Genomic DNA, 7,985 nt, shown 5'->3' on the forward strand with positions numbered 1-7,985 from the left:
AAATTGAACAACATGCTCCTGAATGACTCCTGAGTAAATAATAAAATTAAGGCAGAAATCAGCAACAAAGAGACAATATACCAGACTGATCACAAGAGAAATTCAAACCACAGTGAGATACCATCTCATGCCAGTCAGAAAGGTGATTATTAGAAAGGCAAGAAACTATAGATCTTGTGCAAGGCTGTGGAGAAATAGGAATGCTTTTACACTGCTGGTGGGGATGCAAATTAGTTCAACCATTGTGGAAGACAGTACAGTAATTCCTCAAGGATCTATAACCAGAAATCCATTTGACCCAGCAATCCATTACTGGGCATATATACAAAGGAATATAAATCATTCTACTATATAGACACATGCACATGTATGTTTATTGCAGCACTATTCACAATACAAACACATGGAACCAACCCAAATGCCCATCAATGTTAGACTGGATAAAGAAAATGTGGTACATGTATACAATGGCATACTATGCAGCCATAAAAAGGAATGAGGTCACATCCTTTCCAGGGACATGGGTGAAGCTGGAAGCCATCATCCTCTGCAAACTAACACAGGAACAGAAAACCAAACACTGCATGTTCTCACTCATAAGTGAGAGTTGAACATTAAGAACACAAGGACACAGAGGGGAACAATACACACCAAGGCCTGTTGTGCAATGGGGTGAGGGGAGGGAACTTAGAGGATGGGTCAATAGGTGCAGCAAACCACCAGGGCACACGTATACCTATGTAACAAACCTGCGCATTCTGCACATCTATCCAGTTTTTTTTTTAAAGAAAAAAATAAAAATAAAAATTAAGAAAATATTGACAGCAATAAAATGATAGTAGGGGTGACCCATTAGTATTCTAAGGCCTTGTATTCGTCAGAAAAAGGATAGAGAAGCTGATTTGCTTTAGACTTTAAGTTTGCATGTTAGAATTTAAAGCAACACCAAAATAATGGAAATTATGTTTAACTCCCAAACTCTGAAATTTAAGAGAAAATGGGATTTTTTAAAGCTCCATCAACCCAGAATAAGGTAAGAAGGGAAATATTTAATATAAGATACCAGATATAATTCCATTTTACAACTGTTATTAAATTAAGTGATTTATACTTAGAGTGAAAAATAAGAGTATTATATTGAATTCATAAAACCCAAAGCTGTTGTATATTGCTTACAGTGAAACAGCAAAAAAATAAGGACTTATAAATGTGATTAGTGAGGTAGTTAAAAAAAAGAAAAGAAAGCAGGCCAAACTAAACACGAGAAGGCTGGAGAAACTACTAATATCAAACTGCAAGGTCAAAAAAGTCACCATATAATAATAAGCTATTTTAAAGATGTATATACCAAATAACATAATCTCAAACTGTATGTTGTAGCCTAGCAGGATAGCAGGGATGGATGCCCTACTCACTGCAGTGTGCTGGGTCAACTGAATATCCCTGTGGGGAAAGCACTCATCTTGACCCTGTTCACACAATTGATAATGCAAAATCAATTCCAAGTGGGCTATAGATCAAAATCAGAAGTTAAACTGACAAAGCTTATAAAAGATAACAGGAAATTACTTTATGACCTTAATATAGGAAAAATGCTTTTTAAATAAGACATAAGAAATAATAGCTATAAAGGAAAAGACTGATATATTGGAATATATTAAAATTTGGAACTTCTGTCATCAAAATAGACAAAAAAGGCATGCCAAGGAATAGGAGGAGCTATTCAAAGTAATTGTGTTCCACAAAGGCCTTTTATCTAAGCTGTACAAAGAACTCCTTCACATCAATAACAGAAAGTCTATCCAATAAAAAAATTGAGAAAAGTACTACCAGGCACTTCACAAAAGGGAATGTCCAAAAGGCCAGTAAACATAGAAGACGGTATCAATATGATTAGTCATCAGTGAAAGTAAGGCCAAACTGAGATGCTACTGAATATCCATGGATCAGAATGGGTGAAATTAAAAACACGGACAATACCATGTATTTGGAAGAATGTGGAGCAACTGGAGCCTTCATTCACTGCTGGTGGGAATGAAGTTGATGTAAATACTAAGGAAAGCTGTTAGTACAGTTAATAAAATGGACATACATATGTCCTATGACCAAGAAAGAATACTCTAGGTACCTAATGTCTAATAGAGATATACATTTATATACATTAAAAGGCATGCACAGAATTTTAAAAATTTGCATAAATTTATGGGGTACATACAAATGTTGTTACATGTATATACCATATAGTAATCAAGTCGAGGTATTTAGGATGTTCATCACCTGAGTATAATACATTTTTGTTAATTATAGTCACCCTATTCTGCTATCAAACGTTGAAATTTTTCCTTCTATCTTACTGTGTGTTTGTACCCTTTAGCCAGCTTCTCTTCATCCTTCTCCATGCACCCCACTCACCCTTTCCAGTCTCTGTCATCTGTCTTTCCACTCTCTTATCTTTCCACTCTTTGTCTGTGTATTCAAATTTTTTAGCTCCCACATATAAGTGAGAAGATGGATACTTGTCTTTTTTATGCCAGGGTTATTTCCTTTAAGATAATGACCTCCCGTTCCATCCGTGGTGCTGCAAATGACATGACTTCATTTTTTATTTTTGGTGGCCAAATAGTATTTCATTGTGTATATAGGCCACATGTTCTTTTTTTTTTTTTTAATTCTGTGATTTGGTATTTCTTTTTTACATTAAAACTTCAGTAGTTTTTGGGGAACAGGTGTTTTTTTGTTACATAGGTAAGTTCTTTAACGGTGATTTCTGAGATTTTTTGGTGCACCTATTACCTGAGCAGCGTACACAGTGCCCAATGTGTAGTCTTTTATCCCTCACCCTCTCTCACCATTTCCCCTAAGTCCCCAGAATCCATTCTATCATTCTTATGCCTTTGTGTCCTCATAGCTTAGCTCCCACTTATAAGTGAAAACATGGAAAATTTGATTTTCCATTCCTGAGTTACTTCGTTTAGAATAATGGTCTCCAATTCCATTCACGTTGCTGTGAATGCCATTATTTTATTTCTTTTTATGGCTGAGTAGTAGTCCATGGTGTGTGTGTGTGTGTGTGTGTGTGTGTGTGTGTGTGTGTGTGTATGCCACAATTTCTGTATCCACTCGTTGGTTGATGGACATTTAGGCTGGTTCCATATATTTACAATTGTGAATTGTGCTGCTATAGATGTGTGTGCAACTGTCTTTTTCATATAATGATTTCTTTTCTTCTGGGTTAGATACCCAGAAGTGGGATTGCTGGATCAAATGATATTTCCACTTTTAGTTCTTTAAGGAATCTCCATACTGTTTTCCATAGTGGTTGTAATAGTTTACATTCCCACCAGCAGTGTGAAAGTGTTCCCTTTTCACCACATCCATGCCAACATCTATTATTTTTTGATTTTTAAATTATGACCATTCTTACAGGAGTAAGGTGGCATGTCATTGTGGATTTAATTTGCATTTCCCTGAAAATTAGTGATCTTGAGCATTTTTTCTTATGTTTGTTGACCATTTGTATATACCACATTTTCTTTATTCATTCATTCATTGATGAACACTTAGGGTGATTCCATATCTTTGCTATTGTGAATAGTGCTGCATTAAACATGTGAGTGCAGGTAATCTTTTGATATACTGATTTTCTTTTCCTTTGGGTAGATATTCAGTAGTGGGATAGCTAAATTGAATGGTAATTCCAATTTAATTTATTTTTTTGAGAAATCTTCATACTGTTTTCTATAGTGACTCTACTGGTTTTTGTGCTAGGGAAGGTTAACTACTGGAAAGGGACATGAGGACGGCTAAGATACTGTAATTGTCTTAGACTTCCCTAGTTTTATTTCTAGATCTAGGTGGCAGCTGCACAAAGTGTTTACTTCAAGTTAATTCTTCAATATGTACTTTTATGATTTGTGTAACCATCTGTATATATGTTATTCTTTAATAAAAATGTTTACTAAACACATACACATATATGCATAGTAGATAATTAGAGGGGAATATGGATAAATTTGCCATCATCCTGAGTGATATTTGACATACTTCTCTCAGTAACTTATAGATCAAGCAAGCAAAAGGTTAGTAAGCATATGGATTTAAACAACGTGCTTTTAACAAATGTATCTAATGCCCACACACACACACACACACACACACACACACACACACACTACCAACGATGAACACATCTAGCACATGGAATCTTTGTGAAAATTGACTACATAAATGGCCATAAAAAGGAAGTCTCCACAAATTTCAAAAAATGATTCTGTGATTACAATGCAATTATATTAGAAATAAATAGTTAAAAGATAACTAACCTCTCACTTTTATATGTTTGGAAATATCATTTAAAGTAGCTAATCAATCTGGGGAAAATAATAGTATAAATTAATAACTAACTCAGAAAAATAATAAATATCACAATTTGTGAGATGCAGCTAAAGCAATTCTTAGCAGTATTTATCTTTAAACATCTGTGTTAGAAAAGGTAGATATTTAATGAATTAAACATTCAAATAGGGAAGTTAGGAAAAGAACAACAGAATTTATACAAGGAAAGTGAAAGGAATGAAATAGTAAGCATGTAAAACATAAATTCATAAAATAATGAATAGGGTACAATAGGCAAGATCAAGAAAGCCAAAATTTGGTCATTTGAAAATACATTGGAAAGTTTGAGCAAGAAGAAAATGAGAGAAAGCATAAATATAATAGAAATAAAAAAGCATATAAAAATAAATGCTGTAAAAATTAAAATAGTAGTAACCATTTATTAAAACTTTATGCCAGTAAAATGGAAAACTAGAGAAAAATGGGCAATTTTCTAAAGCTACTTGAATTAGCAAAAGGGACTTGAAATAAACTACTTTGGTAGTCTTAGCTTCATTAAAGTAATTGAGTTTATGATTCAAAGTCTGTTGTACCAGTTAGCTTTTGATATGCAGCAAATCAAACCAAAGCTTAATGGCTTGAAACAACAGCCTTTATTTACCTCACAGTTTCGTTGGTTAACAATTTGAACTGGGCTTACTTTGCTGAATTTTATTCTCAATGGGTTCATTTATGCAACTTTAATCAGCTGCTGGGTTTTCTGGGGCCTGGCTGTACTAGAATGGCCTTCGCTAGAACAAATAAGGAGGGAAATTTGGAAGTTCTTATAATGTGCATACATTTTGACATGGGAGCTCAACTCTTTGGTATAAACACTGAAGAAACTCCTGGTCATATAGCCAGGTACACATGTGTAAGAATCATCACAGGAGTTTTGTTGTTTTTGTTGTTTTGTTTTTTGTTTTTAATTTCAGAAACTTGGAAAAAAATTGTCCATCAACAGGAGAATGTTTAAATACATTGTAGTAGAGTCATACAAAGAACCCCATAAAAATCAGTGAAATTGAACAAAAATTGATAAATTGCTAAGTAATGTTAAATGAAAAAGCTAGTAGCAGGAGAAAATTACAGTATTAAATCATTTATACATTTCAAAATGCAAAATAATTCAATATACCACTTATTGATGCATCCATATATATATATATATATATATATATATATATAAAGACAAATGCATAGGAATGATAAACACTAAATTCAGAATAGTTTACTTCTGAGAGGAGGAAATGGGAATTTTATTAGGGTTGTGAACCCAGAAGACTTCAACTGTATTCAGGATATTTTATTTCTCAAGTGTTTGCTATATTTTGTTTTCAACCCTTTTGTACATCATAAATGTTCAAAATTTTAAAAACGGCATACTTTTTCAGGGTGATAATCCACATATATATGTGAATATATGTATATATGTGTGTATGTGTATATATGTATATGTATATAATTTTGCCATGTTCCCAAGAATGAACAGAAATTCAAGTGTCTCAGCTTAAAATTGAACTCACATTCAGTGCAATGCTGTTTCTTGTTCTGTAGCTACTTACTTCCTGGTGAAGCTCTGCTTTTCTTGGGGGCCCTGGGTCTGTAATGAAAGGCAATGACTGGTTCTCAAACCTGAAAGACAGTAAAATCACATTGGATGACTTTAAAAATAAAATTATTGTGTACACTTAGACCTCCTCATTGAGAATCTGAACAGTAGAGTCCAGGAACTGACATGCTTTTTCACAACCTTCTTACTGATTTTGATTTATTCAGTTTGAAGGCTCAAATTTGAATGCACTGACATATTGGAAGTATGGCTGATGGTCTAGATTAAGGTTTTGCCTTATTTGTATAAAGAGCCCGCAAATGTAACCTATGGTAAGTAATTAGCTTCCAATTAGTGACTTTTTAGATTAGTGGTTCTCCAACTTTAGAGTTCATACAAATATCCTGGAAGGGTTGTTAAAACACAAGTAGCTGGCTGTCAACAAAATGGCAGAGTAGAAAGCCTCAAGCTGCTGTTTCTCGACAGAAAACACTGAAAAACAAGCAGAAATTGTCAGAACCAACTTTGTTGGAACTTAGGAAAATGGTAAAAGGTTTATAGCAACTGAGTGAATGCTGACTCAAGAAAAAGGCAACATTAAAGGAGTAGGAAAGCTGTGAGGCATGTTTACTTGCCTTTTGCACCACACCATTTATAACCCAGTGGCAGTCTTGAAAGATTTCAGCCCATGTTCCTAGTGTAGGACAACAGCCTCTGGTTGAGGAGTGAGCAGAGCAGACCTTATTCAAAATTGTTTTGTATGTCTATTCTAACTGCCTGGGACTATGTGAAGAACTGATGTAAGCTACTTGTTTCTGTCTCAACTAACTCAGAACTCTTCCGTGCTAGAAACGTGGCAGGCATTGATATATTGTATATTTCAAAATAGCTACAAGAGAAGATTTGACATGTTTCCAACATGAATAAATAATTAATGTTTGAGGTGACAGATACTCCAATTGTACTGATTTGATCATTATATGTTGTATACATGTACCAAATATCAAGTGTACCCGATACATATGTACAATTATTATGTATTAATTTAGAAAAACATTTCAAAGCTAACAAACACTATGTGGCTGCCTGGGGCAAAAGAGTATGGTGAAGACATATTGTAGATCACCTAAAGCAAAGAGAAAAAGCTGGAAAGAGAGTTTCTTTGGACAATTAGGACTTTCAAAATCATCTGTATATTCAAGGAATCTAGAAAGCCACATGCCTGTCTAGGGCAAGAGACAAGGTCAGAAAAGACTTGAGAACACCCAAAGCTTTCATCTTGGGCTGATACCTAGGATCAGTGCAAGCCTAGCTAAGTGTTGAAGGAGGGTCCCAGCACCGAGATCATCTGCAAAGGTCGGAAGAGTCTCTTTCTCTCTCTTTCTTGCTTTTGGCTGCTGACATTCAAGGAAATCTCTAAATATTTTTTTTCCTTCATTTTTTCTTCTTTAGAAACAGGGTCTCACTCTGTTACCCAGGCTGGAGGGCAATGATAAGATCATGGCTCACTGCAGCCTTGACCTCCTGAGCTCATGTAATCTTCCCATTTTAGCCTCCTAAGTAGCTAGGACTATAGGCACATGCGACCATGCTTGGCTAATTTAAATTATTTTTTTCATAGAGACAGGGTCTTACTATGTTGCCCAGGCAGGTCTCAAACTCCTAGCCTCAAGTAATTCTCTATCCCTAGCTTCTCGGTGTATTGGGATTATAGGTATGGGCTACCATGCCTGGTCCCAAATACTTCATCACGTAAGATTAGGAACAGAGATTTCAGTTCCTACATGTGACAAGAAATACAGTTTCTGCAAAAATAGTTTGGTCAGCCACTAAAGAAAGGGATTACTATAGCATTCAGCAATAAAAAATAAACAATAACAAAACTCAGGAAACCCCAGTAAAGGGGCAGATCTGCTTTCCAGTGTTAACACATTATAATATCCAAATGTTCAGTGTTCAAATAAAGCCACAAGGCAAACAAAGAGGAAAGTATTATTGTTCAAAGGAACAAAATAAATGAACAGAAACCATTCCTGAGGAAGCACAGATATTGAACTTA

The 7,985-nt window shown here is 34.8% G+C and overlaps 1 protein-coding gene across 2 annotated transcripts in view; it reads left to right on the plus strand.

Moving 5' to 3' along the window:
- NELL1 (neural EGFL like 1) overlaps window positions 1–7,985 on the plus strand; it is an 874,275-nt gene that overhangs the window by 196,284 nt on the left and 670,006 nt on the right. The gene's annotated exons all lie outside the window — the stretch shown is intronic.

Source organism: Sapajus apella, unplaced genomic scaffold, assembly GCF_009761245.1.
Source record: "Sapajus apella isolate SASKATOON/1434 unplaced genomic scaffold, GSC_monkey_1.0 scaffold47, whole genome shotgun sequence".
Lineage (NCBI taxonomy): Eukaryota > Metazoa > Chordata > Mammalia > Primates > Cebidae > Sapajus > Sapajus apella.